This window comes from Macrobrachium nipponense, chromosome 23, assembly GCF_015104395.2.
Source record: "Macrobrachium nipponense isolate FS-2020 chromosome 23, ASM1510439v2, whole genome shotgun sequence".
NCBI lineage: Eukaryota > Metazoa > Arthropoda > Malacostraca > Decapoda > Palaemonidae > Macrobrachium > Macrobrachium nipponense.
Window position 1 is genome coordinate 8,193,749 of NC_061090.1, and position 19,206 is coordinate 8,212,954.

Sequence of the window (19,206 nt, forward strand, 5' to 3'; positions counted from 1 at the left end):
ATATATATATATATATATATATATATATATATATATATATATATATATATGTGTGTGTGTGTGTGTGTGTGTGTGTGTGTGTGTATATTTATAATATTTTGTCGATCTCAAGGTAGGTATATATTACATATACGTGAAATTGTGTTCACACCAGAAAAGGCCATCGTCGGCAGAAAACAGCTGAGAGGTATATAATCAACGAACAATTTTCTCTTAATCCAAGTTACCTAAGTAAACTGAATTATGTGCCTGGTGGCCAGTCTACTATGGTTGGTTGTAGGCAAGGAAAGATAAGATACATAAAATGCATCGAAGTCCTCAAGAATTTACTAAGAACCAGGTTAACTAACACCACACTGACTCTCCATCTTTGTAAGAAAAAGGCGTGATCGGACCTCCAGCTTGTTCGGGACCTATGCAAGATTTTATCCTCGCGCAGAAGTTGTAAACATTATATTCGTAACTTAACGGAAATTAAAACGTGCTAATATCTACAGTCAAATAAAGCCGTGTTTCGCCAACGAAAATTAAAATAAATACGTTAATTTTATTAAAAATATTTTTTTTTGTAATGTTTAACTTACACATTATTTATTTGTTACGTTTTCATTCTAATAAATAAATCATAAATATCCCATCCTGAAATTCCTGTATCTTTAACTCAATACGAAACACCTTCTTCAGACCTTTTTAGGTTTCTCCATAGACCTTACCTACCCTCCAAACAACAGCAACTACAACAAAGTTAAGTAGTATGTGTGTGTTGACTGAAATATTTTATGTGAAAAGAGAAATTACCTAATATTTACACACACACATATATATATATATATATATATATATATATATATATATATATATATATATATATATATATATCATATATATTTATTTATATATATATATATATATATATATATATATATATACACACACATACATACAAATACACACACGCATTAATACAGTATACAACACGCATGTACGTAATGTTCTTGAATATATATACATCCAGCAGTACTATGTATATAAGTATGCAAGAGCACTGACGTATAAACGTGTTGTGCACAAACTTGAGCAAGTATGAAATTAATAATTTCCAGAACGAGAACAGCAAAAGGGAGTAGAATTCTATTCATCGAAAAAAACTTGAAACGACTGAGAGATTCACTGCAGACTGCGGCAATATCAAGGACGGTTAATTTGCTTTGGTCAACATTACGTTCTGAAAATGACGCATGATCAATCTATCGCAGCTGGCTGGATTTGGTTCCATAACTGCCGGGAAGGTTCGTGACATACAATATCACTAGGCATTCATTTTCACGATGTATGGGAGAGAGAAGCCTAAAGATAATTCAGGACGACCATCAGGGACCAAGGATAGATCTTGTTCTTTTTTTTTTTTAACTTTAGATGGGGATTATTTTATAGAATAGAACGTAGAATTTAGACCAAAGGCCATGCCCTAGTACCTATGATGTCATTCTTCAGCACTGAAACGGGAGCTGACAGTAAAAAAAGGTTTGTAAGGTGTAACAGGAAGAAATCCTATGCTTCAAGTGTAAGGAGAGGGTGGAAAGTAAGTTGGAAGAAAGAAAATATGAACGGAGGTACAATATAAGGAATGAAAGAGGTTGCAGCCAAGGGCCAAAGGGACGCTACAAAGAACCTTAAATAATGCCCACAGTGCACCGTATGAGGTGCACTGACGGCATCTAACCCCCCTACAGGAGGAACAATTTCATTTTATTATTATTCCAACACTAGCACCTAGCACCTCACGTCCGTTCCGTTCATTACGAAACAACCGCTCAGAGCGGAAACGAAGGCAATGAACCCCAGCTTCCAGTTACGTCGGCGCGCGGACCTCGCATGACATTCATTGGGGCAAATAACAATCTAGTATGTAAAACGACAGAGAAACAGACTGATGAAGGATCGAGCACACCCCCCCCCCCCCCACCCCCCTCCCCCTCCCTACCCGCCCACCGGTCAGCAGTTTCGGCAATGTCCCATCACAATACAACACAGTGGCTGTTATGATCGTTCCATCCCAGCCATCAAGCGTGACTCTACATACGGGATATCATTCATTCACCGCCCACACACGCGGCCGCTGCGACAAACTCCAACACGGTTTTATGATTCAGTTCGTCGGCTGTCAACACTCACGGCTAACGGAAGCCCTTCGTCCATTTCGGCTGAACTTTTGTCATGCCCCTCGCTATACTTCTGAATGACCTTCTGAGAGGAGACTTACCTTACATTAAATACAAACATGTCTTTATATCTTAAGTGAATGTTCTCTCGTTTCAAGCAGAGCACTGTGTCGTGCTTTTTTTTGTTGTGGTTAAATGAAACACACATACACACACAATGTGTGTATATATATATATATATATATATAATATATTATATATATATATATATATATATATATCTATATATATATATATATTATATTATATTATATATATATTATTATATATAATATTATATAGTATTATATATCTATCTATATATGTATACGCGTTGAGCTACAAAAGTCCTTTAAATTTTCATATATGTTACAGAAGGGGAATTTTCTAGTTGATGATAATTTCACACAGTGAAGCGTTAGAACGCTTCACTGTACGTCCTGATTTCTTGGTTCCAGGTTCGCGCCCGGGGAGCCGACAAAATTATTATCAACTAAAAAATTCCCCTTTGGTTAACATATATGAAAATTTATTAATTCCGAGGTAGAGCGAATTTGAGATTAAAAGGACATTTGTAGCTTAATGCGTATATATGAATCACGTTGATGTGCTAAGACTATATATATATATATATATATATATATATATATATATATATATATATATATATATATATATATATATGCAATAGTGTATTTTTAAATATGACAAAATGACCTTCGCATATTCTTCAACGTCCATTTTTTGCTATAAAATAATAATATTAATTTCCGTCGAGAAGTAAAGAGTGTGAAATAGCAATAACGGTTGTTATCGATGAACTGTTGTCGGCTAAGAATTTGACAGCCGATTCCGAATTCAACCCCTCAACAACCTCGATGGTGTTGATGGTCATTTCTTTTTGATGGCTGCAATTCCCCACAAAGCAAATATTTCTTAAAGCTTTTTAATACGAAAAGCATTATGAGATTCGCCGGATACTAATCAGTAGCGGGAAACACATGATATGGAACTGTGGCAAGCCAATATGACAAGGTGTATTTTTGGGTGGAAGCAGTCTAAAGAACATATTGCATAACGCCATCTTTGAAACAAAGAAACATTCATGAAACGACCTGCATTAACCTTCTACAATTTATACATGACCTTTAGGCTTGGTTTGGCCTCGAGCCAAAGCTAGACTAAAGCTATTGTACAATGCTCTACGCTGGCATATGACCTGGAGCATAACTGAGTGCCGAAATAGGAAGAAATGCTATAAAAATAACCTTTTTGAGTTGATGGTTGTAAACTACATCACCAAAAATAATGAGTGTCATCATCAGCAACATTATCTAGAGCATTAAAAATGATAATACTGCCATAAAAATACAATAACAAACTTCCTCATGAGATTATCATATGAACAGACACTGAAATAAGGACAATACGGATCCAAAAATAAGGGCAATGCAGCAAAGTAAATAAAACGAACACTAATATGCATAATTTCACGAACAAATAGAATGCGAAGTATTGAAATTCAAATTCTAATTCAATGCTACATACTTTAGCCGTTCAACCTTTGGCCCCCTGAATGAATATTCAGTAAGTTCAGGCGAATATGCAAATTGCCCTGTCCGAAGAACTGGACGTCGTTATACTTATGAATTCTGCCCTGAGTATCTCAGCGACAAACTGAACGAACAAAAGTATTCAGAACTGGGATAATTCTCTCTCTCTCTCTCTCTCTCTCTCTCTCTCTCTCTCTCTCTCTCTCTCTCTCATAGCTGGCATATAGCAGCCGAGGGAAGGAAAAAAAGTGGCTCATGGCGTTAATCCTCCATTATTAGTCGGAATAATTGGGCCATATCCTTCGAAGTCAGGAAGGGAGAGCAAGAGGCCCCAAGAGAAATTATCGAGAGAGACCCCGTAGGCCTGTGTCTGTCTCTGTACACCCACACACCGACACTCACGCACACACACACACACACACGCACACACACACACACCACAAGCCTGGTCCACAACACATAAGCATTTACAAACTGAAGCTGTAGGTGTTGCTGGGCAGCGCTTGATCTTCAGTGCAAGTTCGCCTCTAGATACAGACGATGAACCAGTGGTATTTTCCTCTCTCTCTCTCTCTCTCTCTATCTAATACAATAGAGGGTCTACTCGAAAACTGATGATTGTTACTAAAAATTACACAAGAATAAATATGAATGTTTTCGGTGCAATACGCAAGTAATATTTAACCGCCAACAATACCCAGAGACAAACATGTGAAATCTTCAAACGTTCAGTGTCATTAACTGTGGAATGCCAATGGAATTCAATGTGCCTCACTATGTCACAGCAGCAAATCAGACAACTTAAACGGACTACTGAAAACCCGATTTAACTGCGAATCCATGAGAGAGAGAGAGAGAGAGAGAGAGAGAGAGAGAGAGAGAGAGAGAGAGAGAGAGAGAGAGAGAGAGAGGCAAAATGATGAAGATCATTTAACCCATAACCTCAAACTGAGGGGAAAATAATGAGAGGTGATTTACCTTTCACCTTTAACCCGATCATTGGCGTCATTAAACTCGGCAACTTCCGAGGATAATTGTGCTATCAAAACAAGACGGGATGGGATTCGCAAAGTTTAGACATTTCCAGGAGCGAGAAAATTATTTACTGAAAGAAGAAAAATAAAACTTGAAATAATCCACTTCACGAATTCTGTAATTACAACATAACGGGAAATTTAATAAAATTTTTGGAAACGATTGTCTTCAGGAACTGCGTTGCCATACGGTGTTGGGAATTACACAGTTGGGATAAAGTCTAAAAACAAAAGACGCGATCAGAAAAGAGAGAAACGTCTCGAGTTGATAAACTTTGAGAATCATGCCGCTGAAACGCGTTGGAAATGGCAAAGTTTAAATGATCTCTCATTTAAAAAAAAGAGAAAAAGATGGTTTAAGGAATTCCTTTGATAAGATTACCTTTGAGAGAGAAACTCCATCATAGGTGCTAGAGGATATCTGAAGAGGGGGGAGGGTTTAGAGAAGGAAAATTACCAGGCAGATAAACAGTAGTAAAAAAACGCATAAAATTCGTCCTCTCGCAGAAATCGTCTCGATTAGCGAGAATGATTCCGGTGGTCCATACCAGGCCTTTTAGTCCTTTTATCACCTGGCAACATTTAAAGTTAGCCTTTCAGCAAGCGCCCATGTTGGCACAGAGCCAGCTTAATTTACACCAACCAATGGAGATAAAGACATCTTAATATAGTATCACTTCTTTTTTTGTTGCAAATCTGCATCAAGGGTTCAGAATCTTACGCAGTCAAGGAAAAGGAAAAAAGAGGCGGCATAATTATTCAAGATATTACAATATGAAGTGTGAACTGACTGTTCCTTTATACAAGGAGAAGGAACAGCGAGAATAACAAAATAAATTCTACAAAGATCGTGAATGATTGATGAAAAAGATCGCCACTTGTTAACGAAAAAAATGTTAGTACAAAATCTGTGTAATTGGACTGACATGAAAGATAAATGCATGTCTCTTCCATAAGGCAATAATTGAATAAAATAATGAATAAAAATTCGAAAAAAAAACAAAATTTTAACGAAAGATGAAATAAAATCTGTACAAAGCAGCACTAGTATTGATTATAAATTTGAGAGTATGCTGTAAACGTGTTTATATTCATTTGTTAGGTTTAAATTTGAAGAAAAAGTAAGACTACAAAACTTGAGATAGAAAACGAATAATGAAACGTTGGGGATGACACACAGAAGCCCGTTCCCATAGGTCGTGGTTCCAGGAGTAGGATTTCATGAATAAAAGTTAACAGAGGCGACGACACAAGCTGAAGGATTGAAAGGATGAAATCCTAAGGGGAAAAAAAGGCCGACACATAGATAGACAACAGAAATGAAAAATCTAATCAAAGCTAATCAACAAAGTGAATTCCACACGAATACACATTTAAAAAGTCAGTGCCTTGGGGATTAATTTCTAGATATGACAGGAAGCATACGATATTCAATTCTGAAGGACATTAGAGAGAGAGAGAGAGAGAGAGAGAGAGCGAGAGAGAGAGAGGAGAAGAGAGAGAAGAGAGAGGAGAGAGAGAGAGAGAGAGAGAGAGAGAGAAATAGAAATGTGAAAAATCAGGTACATATAAGAGATAGAGAATAAGCATATATTCAACTAAACAAGAAAATTTGAAAATTACGTACATATGAGAGAAAGAATAGCAGATAATAAAATTTAGAGAGAAATTTTAAAAATCACGTACATAAGTAAATATCTAAACTTTTTTCCAGTGAAAGAATGATTTAAAAATATAACGCACTTAAGCTTATATCTTGAAATGTGAAAGGTAATGTCGAGAGAAACTGAACTGAAGTAGGTGTTATAAATAGCAAGAATATAATTAAATCCTACACCGATTAACAATTCTCTTAATTAACCAATATTAGTTATACAATTACCCAGTTTATCACAAACAACATAGGATGACGTCAATGAGCACTAAATTACTAACCTTTAATTTACTACTGCTCATTCAACCCACTAATCATTAATAGACTTGTCCGTCACATTGCAATAGAAATTCTATGTAGGATATCAAGTTGCATCGAGCTTAATATACCGGGAAAATATAAATTTGTATGACACATTCCGCTACAGATATGTCAGAAGCAGCATTTACTTTAAAGTTTATCAACACAGTTGGAATTATAATATACATGCACAAAAGTTGCTAATGTGTTACGCGAATACGTATGTACATTATATATATAATAAATATTCATTTATATAAGCGTATTTACAGAAATTGCTAGAGAATTCCCAAATCACGAAAACTGCAAATTTTACATCTTATCGATCGACGATATATATGATACAATCTCTAACTGTCAAATTTTAGAATAATACTGCAATTTTGCATAAAAGAGAATGATGACTCTAACAAGAACATTTTTCACACAGGTATTTATCATATAGAATGTCTGATTATTACCACTTCTAACAATAATGTGAAAACAGGAAATCTTCTTCTGAAGAAATATTCTTCATCAGAGATCAGAAGAGGACGAAAGTATTGTAACATTAACAATACCACGGCAAATAAAGCATGAGATTTACTGCGATCCAGTTAGTCCTCAGAGAGAGAGAGAGAGAGAGAGAGAGAGAGAGAGAGAGAGAGAGAGAGAGTCGTTTCTTATAATAAAGTTTCCACCAACATGTCGCGGCTGCAAATAACATGGTTACAGAAGACAAGTTTTAATAAAGAAAGACATGGTTACCTCCTCGACCGAATATGCTATCGGTCCACTAACCGAGATAGAGAGGAGAGGGAGGAGGGGGGAGGGGAGAGGGGATAAGGGGAAGGAGGATGGGGACGAGGAGGAAAATGAGGAAAAGAGCTTAACGCTTGAAGTCACTCTTGGCAGAGGAATCACATTCTCCGAGTATAAAGTTTGCCATCGTTTCCCTGTGATCTCTCGACCATTATAATCGATTGACAAATAGCGGGATCATTAACCGTTGACAAACGCAAACTAAGCACAAAAAAGGTTCGACTTATAATCAGCAGAAATAACAGGGGAAAAACCTTCATCTGGACAAAACTACCATTCATTCGTTTTAGGGGTTTATATTGGCCCGAAGCAAATAATTGTTAGAGAAGAAGTAATTAGAAATAAATAAACGCAAAAACATGCCAACTGGTCATCAAACAAAACTAATTTATATACACAGATATCATTCAAATAAAAATAATAAGAGATAGATAAGTAGACGGATAGACAGGTAACTCTTTAATAGGAGAGAAAACCAATAAAAACACGAGACAATTAAAAACACTGTAAAGACACTCTAAGAGAATAGTAAATGAAGCTATTAAACTGCACTGACGGGTTGGTCTTCAAGGGATATTCCCAAAGATGAGAGAGAGAGAGAGAGAGAGAGAGAGAGAAGAGAGAGAGAGAGAGAGAGAGAGAGAATTTCCTTCTAGAAACTGACGTTCCAACTATCATGGTCAGCAACGCAGAGAGAGAGAGAGAGAGAGAGAGAGAGAGAGAGAGAGAGAGAGAGAGAGAGAGCAAACACGAAAAACATACAAGATATAAATGTTTGCACTGATATTAAGTACCGCCCCGTTCCCATAACGACGTTATGCAGGGGGGGAACAACACCCGGCCAGCACTATGGCCAAGCCAATATGCAATATCATATCGACGACCGTTACCGAAGTCAGTTCCAAGTGAATTAGATTCCATCTCCCATTCGCAGCTGAATTAGATCAAGCCTTCAATTGAATTCAACGTTCTTCGCATATCCGGATGAGTCTGTGTGTCCGATATAAACGATGAGGGGGAGGGGGAAATATAGTGGAAAGTATTGGCTTAATAAGAAATTGCAAACGAATACCGAGTTAATAGTATTTCTATCCAGACAACATGACATAATAAAGCTGTGCCCTTAAATACATATTAATAAGATATAATATATAGCTGTGCCCATAAATACACACTGATAAACAATTACCTATTAAATGAAACATCCTAGCGAAAAATCTCTTTGAAATGTATATGGGACTTGAAAACTATTAAGGAAAATTGCAAATTAAACTTATACCGTCATATACGTTTCACATATCACTGTGAGCGGACAACAAGTCTGAACACGAGAATCCAATACAGTAGTAAGGGAATCTCTTCGCTTTGATTAAGCCTCATTAAAGTTGAGAGAGAGAGAGAGAGAGAGAGAGAGAGAGAGAGAGAGAGAGAGAGAGAGAGAGAGAAATCACATCAAACATAATGAAAAGCCTAACAGCAGAGCCTATCGTTTTCATCACCTCTCGTTAAAATTGAGAGAGAGAGAGAGAGAGAGAGAGAGAGAGAGAGAGAGAGAGAGAGAGAGAGAAATTGGCTCCATTCCAAGAGTGTCAGCGTGCAACATTCCAGGCGTATGCGGACGTCAGAATGACAGGGGTAGTGACGACACAGGGATCCTTTTATGCGTACTGGTATGCTTTTATAGATCGGCAACCACCAATATGGCAAGATATAAACTGAAGAAAAAGACATAACAAGAGAGAGAGAGAGAGAGAGAGAGAGAGAGGCTTTAAAGAATGTTTGCCATATATCTGACAAAACCGATCATAAACACAAAAACATGTGCATACACACACATATATATATACACATATATACACATACATATATATATATATATATATATATATATATATATATATATATATATATATATCGAGACAAGGATACGACAATGACGGACACTTTTTTTTTTTTTTTTTTTTTTTACGACAATGACGGACGGGCAGTTTTTTTTTTTTTTTTTTTTTTTTTTTTTTTTTTTTTTTTTTTTAAATAAGAGCATTCACTTGAGAGTGCTACCTGAGTTATGTCCCTGCATCCCCGCCCCGCCCCCCCCCCCCCCCACCCCCCACCCCCAAACAGACCCCTTCCGTCTCCCTTGGATCTGGCGGCCCCACAAAACTCCCAGAAATGGTCTGGATCGTAATTCATAGATTAGAGCATCAAGAAGAGGATTTACAAAGTTTGGCCGACCTGTCTCACAGGGGAAGTTGGGTTTGCTCAGCCCTGGAGCCTCATGTGCCCCCTTGAGGATCTCCCCTGCGATTGCAATTTTGCTTTCTCTATTTATCTTGTTCTGTTTGAAGGGACTGTGTGTGTAAGGAACTCCATTGTCCGTTTAACAGTAAAAGAAAGATTCTTAATCTCATATGATTTAAAAACAAATTAAATTCTGTAACAGTCAGCACTATATCAAATCACGCTACATGAGAATTTCACAGCCCATATGCAAGAGGGGAGATTTAGTCTCCTCCTTTTCTAGTTTAGTGTCTTTTAATTCTGTTACATTTTTCCTTTATACAGTATTAAATACGAAATTATTGTCATCCTTCGTCTCATTCTTTTTTACTTGACCCGAGTTTCTTCGCGGATTTTTTCCCACTTTTTAATCTCGTATGTCATTTGGTTGCATGTAAAGTTTGGTTATCTCTCTCTCTCTCTCTCTCTCTCTCTCTCTCTCTCTCTCTCTCTCTCTCTCTCTCTCTCTCTCCTTCCAACTCAATACTATACCAATGCCACTGAACTATAAATTATCCAAGCATTTTAATTCAACATTTTAGGATTTATCCAAGATTTTCTGGCATGTCTAACCACCTCGGACTTTCACCCCCAAAACCTAACTACTATAATATTTTGTGAATATCTTAGGTTGATCAGAATCCTCCATTGTTCACAATGAATAGGAACAAGGAATAACGCCCAGCACTTCAAAGCCGGCTTCCAAAAGCATCGCCAAGTCAGAATCCCTTCTTTTCTCAGACCTCTAAAGTTAGTGCCAGCGGAGAAGTTCAGGATCATTCGACATCCCAAGAGTTACCTTTAGAGAGAGAGAGAGAGAGAGAGAAAGAAAGAGAGAGAGAGAGAGAGAGAGAGAGAGAGAGAGAGAGAGAGAGAGAGAATTACATAAAATAAGTGAAAAAACTTTGGATTTAGTAAAAAAAAAAATGATGATAGGAGGATCAAAAACAAATTCGCATTTAACATCGTATAAGTAAAAAAGACAAAATTAAAATCCGCTGAACAAATGAGAAAAAAAGAAAAAAAAAATTCATGAAAACCTAGGTCAAGGCAAACGGAAAGGAAGGCCTAGTATATTGGACATTCGGCTGAGCCAGACGGTGGAACTTTGCTCCCCGGGAAAAGAGGTCACAAACCACCTCATTTTCTCCGGGAGTCATCCCTGTCGCGAAGAGGCAATTCCTCTGACACTGCAGTGCCAAGTCATCTGACGCGTCAGACGGAAACGAATCTAAATTGGAATAACTGCCTGCGACTTCTGAAGTGAAAGATGAATTATTAATTTGGATGCTGATGGCGTCTCGCCAGGATGCAAAATCCTCCAGCGCCTGTAACGAAATGTCAATAAATGGCAATTTCGTTTAAAAATAAATATATCTGTAATAGAATAGAATAGAATAGAATAGAATAGAATAGAATGGAATATAGACTTTAAGCCAAAGGTCAAGCGCTGGGACCTGTGAGGTCATCCAGCGCTGAAACTGGAATTGACAGTAAAAAGTTTAAAAGGTGTAACAGGAGGAAAACCTCGCAGTTGCACTATGAATCAAGCGTTTGAAGAAGATGGAAAGTAAGATAGATAGATTGTGAACGGAGGTAGAGTAGTAGGATACATCTATAATAAGAATAAAAAATAAACTCCTGCAATGACTATGTCAGATTTAGGTATTTATGTCCATTTCAAAGCATGCTTCCCATCTAACCAAGCTAGGTATCGAAATTACCAACAAATAAAATATCCTGGGTTCGATTTCCAAGTGAATCAAAACGCTTTAGGTCGATGGAAGCCTATGCCGCTTCTTTTTTTACTTAACAGTGACTTGTGTACCTGTAGCTAATCGACTGTGGTGGATTGCAAGCAAGGTGATGTTGGACATTAGGCTAACCAAGGTCTAGACCTTAAGGCTAACAACCTTATACCAGGGGTCTTACAGAAAACCTCTAAGAAGAAAGGTGAGAGGTGACACATACACACGTGTATATGTATATATATATATATATATATATATATATATATATATATATATATATATATATATCTGATCTGGTGGTAACAAAATAAGGAATAACATCAAGTTTGTACAAATATTACTGACGATACTTCCAGAAAGAGAGCTACTTGTCTATTTCCCATCAGATTAACTCGAAATTGGTTTAATTGACTGATTTATAGGTTTTAGGCATAATGCCAAGCACTGGGGCTACTAAGGCCATTCAGTGCTGAAAAGAAAATTGACTGTGAAAAGGTTTGAAAGGTGTAACAGGAGGAAAGTCTCACAATTGCACTACGAATCAATTGTTAGGAAAGGGAGGAAAGTAAGATGGAAGAAAGATAATATGAAAGGAGGTACAGTAAAAGAAATGAAAGGAGTTGCAGCTAGGAGCATAAACGACGCTGCAAAGAACCTTAAGTAATGCCTACACTGCACCACATGCGGTGCACTGACGACACTAACCCCCTACGAGGAAGTTGAAATTGGTAGTGCTGTACTACTCGATTTAAAAGAGGATTCCTTTTTTTATCTAATTTTGTAAGGTTGTTCAAAGAGAAAATGCGCGAAGAAATTAAAGAGAAAATGCGCGAAGAAATTAAAGTTTTAACAAAAGACTCAAGATTTATACAAATACTACTAAGGTGCAATACATTCAAGGCACACCAGTTCATTTACCATTTGCATGTTTAATCTTCATTTTCGCAGAAAAGAAATTATCTGCTATGCATGTGTATCTGCCAATTCCTCACATTTATATACAATGAAGGCTTTTGTGTGTTAACGTATAACAAGGCGTGATGCGACCTCCAGCTTACTTGGGACACGTGCAAGATTTTCCCCTCATGTTTAAGAAGTAAACATTATATTCCTACCTTAACGTGAAGTGGTCTTCATAATTAATACCCATACTTAGTACTACTTATACTAACAACAAGAATAAAATGAAAAGGACAAAAATTAACCATGCTCATATATTCTCAGTTCAAACGCGCTAAAATCTACGGTCAAACAGAGCCTTGTTTCACAAACGCAAATTAAAACAAATAGGCTATATTTTACTAGGAACAATTTTCTGTACTGTTTAACGTGCACATTTATTTATTTATTTACTTATTTATTTATTTTTTTACATTTTCATCCTAATAAATAAATCATAAATATCCTGAAATTCTTGTATCTTCGACTCAAAACGAAACCCCTTCTTCAGACCTCTTTAGGCTTTTGCTTTTCCCCCCACAACAACAACAACAACAACAACGTATAAGTTTGTAGGCTTACTCCCTGAATGGGGAGTACTCGAAGAGCAAGAAAAAGGCAAGATATCCTTTTTATTAAAACTGAAATGTAACACATTAATACGCAAGTAGAGAGAGAGAGAGAGAGAGAGAGAGAGAGAGAGAGAGAGAGAGAGAGAGAGAGAGAGAGAGAGAGAGAGAGAGCAGGCATGGAGTTTTCCCGTGACCTCCAAGGTCACTCATTCGCCCTCATCATCTTCGCCCGGGATGGCAACTGGCTTTCTACGTATCTCTTCGAGAAATCTCCCTTTATGTCTTCGATGCCATTCGTTTCACCTGTGGGCCAATTTCCTCCGAGGGTAATGGCGAATTCTTTCTTTCCCTTTGTCGCCCGCCCGCCCAGATAAGCCCACCCACTCCCCCCACAACAAGCTCTAGAACCAATATCCTCTCATCCGATAACAGGGGGTTGGGTAAGGCAACAGAGAGAGAGAGAGAGAGAGAGAGAGAGAGAGAGAGAGAGAGAGAGAGAGAGATAGGGGAGGAAGTGGATGCGTTAGCATCTTTCCGTTGTCTGTCTGGGCTGATTAGGTCTCGTTAGTCCGATATAGCTGATCGTTCTGATCTTGACAAGTCCTCTAGCCTTCGTGACGAAAGGAGTCCGAAGAGTACTCATTTCAATCCAGGGATGGTTAGTCAAACGTCCAAACCATTGAACTGCAGTATATATATGTGTATGTGACAGTAGAATATCTGTCTTGATATTACACACATATATAACTAAAATGTAGCCATTTTCAAAGTCTAGATCTCCAACGAAATTCAGATTTTTGAAATAAATTCGGAATCGTCGCAGTGCTATGAATTTTCACATGTTTCTTTACTTATTGGCATCCCCTCCCTCAGTGTCAGTCAAGAACTGCCACAGCTGACTGAAGGCTGCCCACAGACAAGAAGGAAAGCGAGAATACAAATGCCTACGCAGGAACGGAGGAATTCTTGGCTAAAACTTCCCCCATAGGAATGTTTGGCAAGAAATTATTTTATACACACAGGCTGAAGGAAGGAGGTATAGGTCTTGGTATTTTGTTGCTTCCCTTTTACTTCAAAAGATTTTCTTTCCTTTCTTTCTGGTTTTATTGGCTTTTATCTAGGCCAAAGAGGAGTTCCCTTTCGTAACTATTCAAAAAGTAAGCCCCTCTAAAGTCCGTTAAAAAATGTCAAGAATCAATAAAAACCAAATCAAATAATCCTATTCTACAAAATACCTCTAATCTCCATGTACATACCTCATATGACAATTTTTTTTTATTACAATTACAATTGAACAAAAATGAACGACAAACGCTCCCGTCTTTGTTATTTTAATGAATATCCATATGGTAAGCTGCTTATACTGAGGGCGGCCAGTAAATCCCTCACCCCCCTTTATATGTAAATCCAGCGGATTCGTCATCAACGGCACTCTTCCCTTAACCCAAAGCTCATTCTAGGATGTGTGTGTATGTGTGTGTGTGTATGTGTGTGTGTGTATGTGTGTGTGTGTGTGTGTGTGTACGATTGTCCTACTCCTCCTCATCATGCTGCTGCTGCTGATTTTTTTGTTTCTTTCTTTCTTATCCCCCCTCCACTCTCTCTCTCTCTCTCTCTCTCTCTCTCTCTCTCTCTCTCTCTCTCTCTCATTCGTTTATATCGTAACCGTTCCTAAGTCCACCTCTGGCCTCTGACCCTTTTCGCCTCCGATTCCAAGGGGGCCCTTCGATTCCCATAAAAGGGGAGAGCATTGTAGCAGAAAGCCATTTTAGACAGCTACTTTCATTCTTCCTCCCTTTCGGCAACTTGACCAACTAATACTGCTTGAACAGCCTGACCGTGTAGAGCTGTTTGGAAACAGCAAGGAGGATCAGAGAAGGGAAGAAGAGGCGGTTGGTGAAAGAACTAGGTGGGGAAACGCGTGATTTAAAGTCTACGGGCATTACTATTGACATTTCACTTACTGACCAACATTACCTGTTTTACATTTATAATCAACAGTAGGGTATTACACATATAAATAAATCAACATGCATAATCATATGTTATTCTCTTTTAAATGCAAATAAAAACTAAGCGAGCTTTCTCCTGACGACAGAAGGGCCAGGAAATATGTAGCCTTAGCAACAGACATCCTCACCAGTGCCAATTCTTGGCTGTCAGAAATTTTAAACTTAGTTTTGCCAAAGTTTTCCCTATAATTGAGAAGGACGACATTTCCCTACGCCAACTCCAACTCTAAACTCGCTTGACGTGATGGACAAGGATTCAACACACGTGAATACAGTTTTGATTACTGTGTGACTGTAACCCACTGTATATTACTTTTGAGTTCTCTGGAATAATCAGGATACGAGGAGTCTCTCTCTCTCTCTCTCTCTCTCTCTCTCAAGATAATATAACCTTACTTTAGACAAAAAAATACATAGCTGGATACCCTATCATACGAAAAATATCTTTAACACTGTTGCAACATCCGAAATGCACTTGATTAACCTGAGAATATACACCCAAAATATTCTAACTCAATGAATAATTCGTGCATCAACTCCCTTTGAATAATCAAGGCTTAATTAGCCATGACTATTCTGCAAGACCTCTTCTCTTCTCTTCTCTTCTCTTTTCTCTTCTCCTCTCATCTCTTCTCTTCTATTTCCCATGTCATTAGAAACCTCTATCTCGACCTTGATAATTACTTTCGCCTTTCTTCTTCTCTTATTATTATTTTATTCCTCCTGGGACTACAACGTCCTTTCATGGCCTTTCTCGGGTCGACGCCATTACAAAGCTAGGCTTCGAGGAAATTGGGTTTAGTGATAGCGGAGGTCATTTGGTTCCGGGGCGCATAGTGGAATCACTATCTTTCTTACATGTAAATTGTATATGTATGCTTATATATATATAACATATATATACACATAATATAATTATATACATGGATGTATATAAGGATATAGAATATAGTATATATACTCGTGTATATAAATGTATATATTATATATATATATATATATATAGACAATAAAGAATTTATACACCATAATCACTTAGAAAGCCAAAAATAAAGCGGCAAACGTCAGAAAACAATGGACATAAATCAAACTTGAGATGATTTACACGACAGGAAAACACACAAAGTGCGGCATTTAATATCTCAATTCCTGCCATTATAAATCACCAACTCTCTCTCTCTCTCTCTCTCTCTATCTCTCTCTCTCTCTCTCTCGTCTCTCTCTCTCTCTCTGGTAACGTGAAAGAACAGCTCATCTTCAAACCTGGCCAATGATAAAATCCATTAACCGAGATATGCTTATGCTTATTACTAAGGAGGGTGAATTGAGATCATTATCTTCCGGGCCGACAAATAGTCAATATGTTCCATAAAAGAAGCGACCAAGCGATAACGAAGGGTTTAAGAATACCTACTCCCCGCACTTTCTACTCATGGACCCATAAATTTCAAAGCCTGTGAGAGCTCTTTTGCAGTAATGAATGTATTCACTAAAACTCCACTGTGTAATGGGATATTTTCGAATATTGATAATACATGCCACGTTTATCAATGACAAGAAATTAGCAGCTTTTTACATATCAGTCTTCTCATTACTTCTTGGAACTGAGGTAATTGTATCGGCCAGTTCCACGTTACTAGAAGAAAAAAAGCGCGCGCACACACATACACAAAAACATACAAATACACACGCACATGCAAACATCATATATATATATATATATATATATATATATATATATATATATATATATATATATATATATATATATATATATATATATAGTAGAGAGAGAGAGAGAGAGAGAAAAATTATTTCCCTAATGATCTGACATTTTACTGAACGCTAAATCTGAGATACTGCCATGGAACACGACATGGAAATGAACATCACCTCCATCTGTGCCTGTGACGCCTTTAAATGTCAGAGGCAAATAAGACTAATCCATTAGCGATTCAAAAGGGGTAAAAATACCAGGAAGGAGATGTCCTCTCTATCTATCTCTTTCTCTCTCTCTCTCTCTCACACACACAGAATAAATCTTATAACAATAAACGCCTCGCCCCCTTTTCTATCCTTTCATCTTACGTCATTCTTCGTACCCTCAATCACCCATAATTCCAGCCACTACGTAATCCGAGATGTCGGTCGACCCCTCTTCCATACCACCAGAGGTTAAAATAGCAGAAAAGGAATCTCAACTTTCGCACAGATCAATACGTTTCTTCTTTCCTTTTGCCTTTATGCCTCTGAACCCGTAACTTAGGTATCGTTATCCTCCCCCACCCCCTTTCCCTATTCACCCTCACCCAACCCCCCTACGACCCTAAGCGGGTTCTCTTACGCTTTTAACTTTTATATTGCATGTCAAGATCACTTTTAGGTTGAGGTTCCGGGTCGCCGACTCATAAAGAAGCCGGCATCTGGCGGTCACACTTCCACTGCCCCAGTGTCTAATTTATCTATTTATCCTAGTGGTCAAATTCCCGAGAACCTCTGACCGACTTGATAGCGGATATTTTCTGTCCTTACATTCAGGAGAAAATTCTCGAAGGCAAGGACTGTGTGGGTTATGGATATGAAATTCGTTTTCTGTATGAATAATTCTCTTTAATAATCATAAAAATAAATTATTACTACTATTATTATTATGATTAATAATAATAATAATAATAATAATAATGATAATAATAAAGAAAGTATCACTCATCGATGTCGCACCAGAGTAAATGAGAATGAAAGAAAAAACTGATAGATATCAAGACCTGAAAATAGAAATAAGAAGGATATGGGATATGCCAGTGGAAATTGTACCCATAATCATAAGGAAAGTAGGCACGATCCCAAGATCCCTAAAAAGGAACCTGGAAACATTACATGCTGCAGTAGCTCCAGGACTCGTGCAGTAGTGTGTGCTTCTGGAAGCAGCGGACATAGTAAGAAAAGTGACGGATTCTTAGGAGGTGGGATGCAACCCGGAACCCCAAGGTAGAAAACCTCCCAACTGAATAGGATGTCTGTGATAACAAAATAAAATAATAATAATAATAATAATAATAATAATAATAATAATAATAATTATAATAATAATAATAAATAATAATAATAATACTTAGGAAGCAGACCCTCTCTCAAGCATACTTTATTAAAAAGTAATGGCTACTTCAGCAGCATTACACTTGTAGAGATTCTTCTCTATTTTGCGAATAGCGCTTTTTCAGTGCTACTTAAACAGGCCAGTAGAGCGCCTATAGAGGTCATGGTAAAAATACAGGGTCAAAATAGGTGTATATATTTGAATTTTACAGATAAACTATGATACCATAGTCATCAAAGTCATTAACGATTCTCTCTCTCTCTCTCTCCTCTCTCTCTCTCTCTCTCTCTCTCTCTCTTCAAGCGAGCTTTCGTCTGGAGCTGCCAGACATCCTCGGGCTGGGAAGCTGAGGGTGGACTGATCTTGGTGCGGTGTCCGTCCTCCTTATATCTGTGGTTGACAGCAAGGGGTCTGCCCCATGCTTGTCTCCTATTGGCTGGTGGCGGTGAGTCTTGTTTTCATTGGCTGCCTGAGCCAGGTCTCAAGCCACTTTCCTCGAACCGATGGTTGCGTTGCAGCATATCCTGCAGCCGCCTGGACCTCCTTACGTTCCCGAGTCGGTACAGCCTGCAGTCTTCGGCAGAGTTCTTAGAAACCATCAAGGACGCCCCTGGTACCGGGATTATCGCCTCGCTGGATGTAGAGTCCCTATTTACGAACGTGCCTGTCGACGTAACCATAGATATAATCCTTGATCGTGTCTACAGGAATCAGTCGACGGCGCCCCTCCCCCAACATACCGGAAGCCTCGCTCCGTACGCTGCTGGAGATATGCACGAAGAAGGCCCCTTTCTCCACCCACCGTGGCCAGATGTTCCGCCAAAAGGACGGCGTGGCGATGGGCTCCCCACTGGGGGTCCTCTTCGCTAACTTTTATATGGCACCGTGGAGGAACGGGTCTTCGCCAGGATGCAGCAACCCCGCAGATATGGACGTTATATTGACGACATCTTTGTGCAAGTCGACGCCGAGGATGAGGTAGAAGCCCTCCGTCAAGCATTTCAGCATTGTA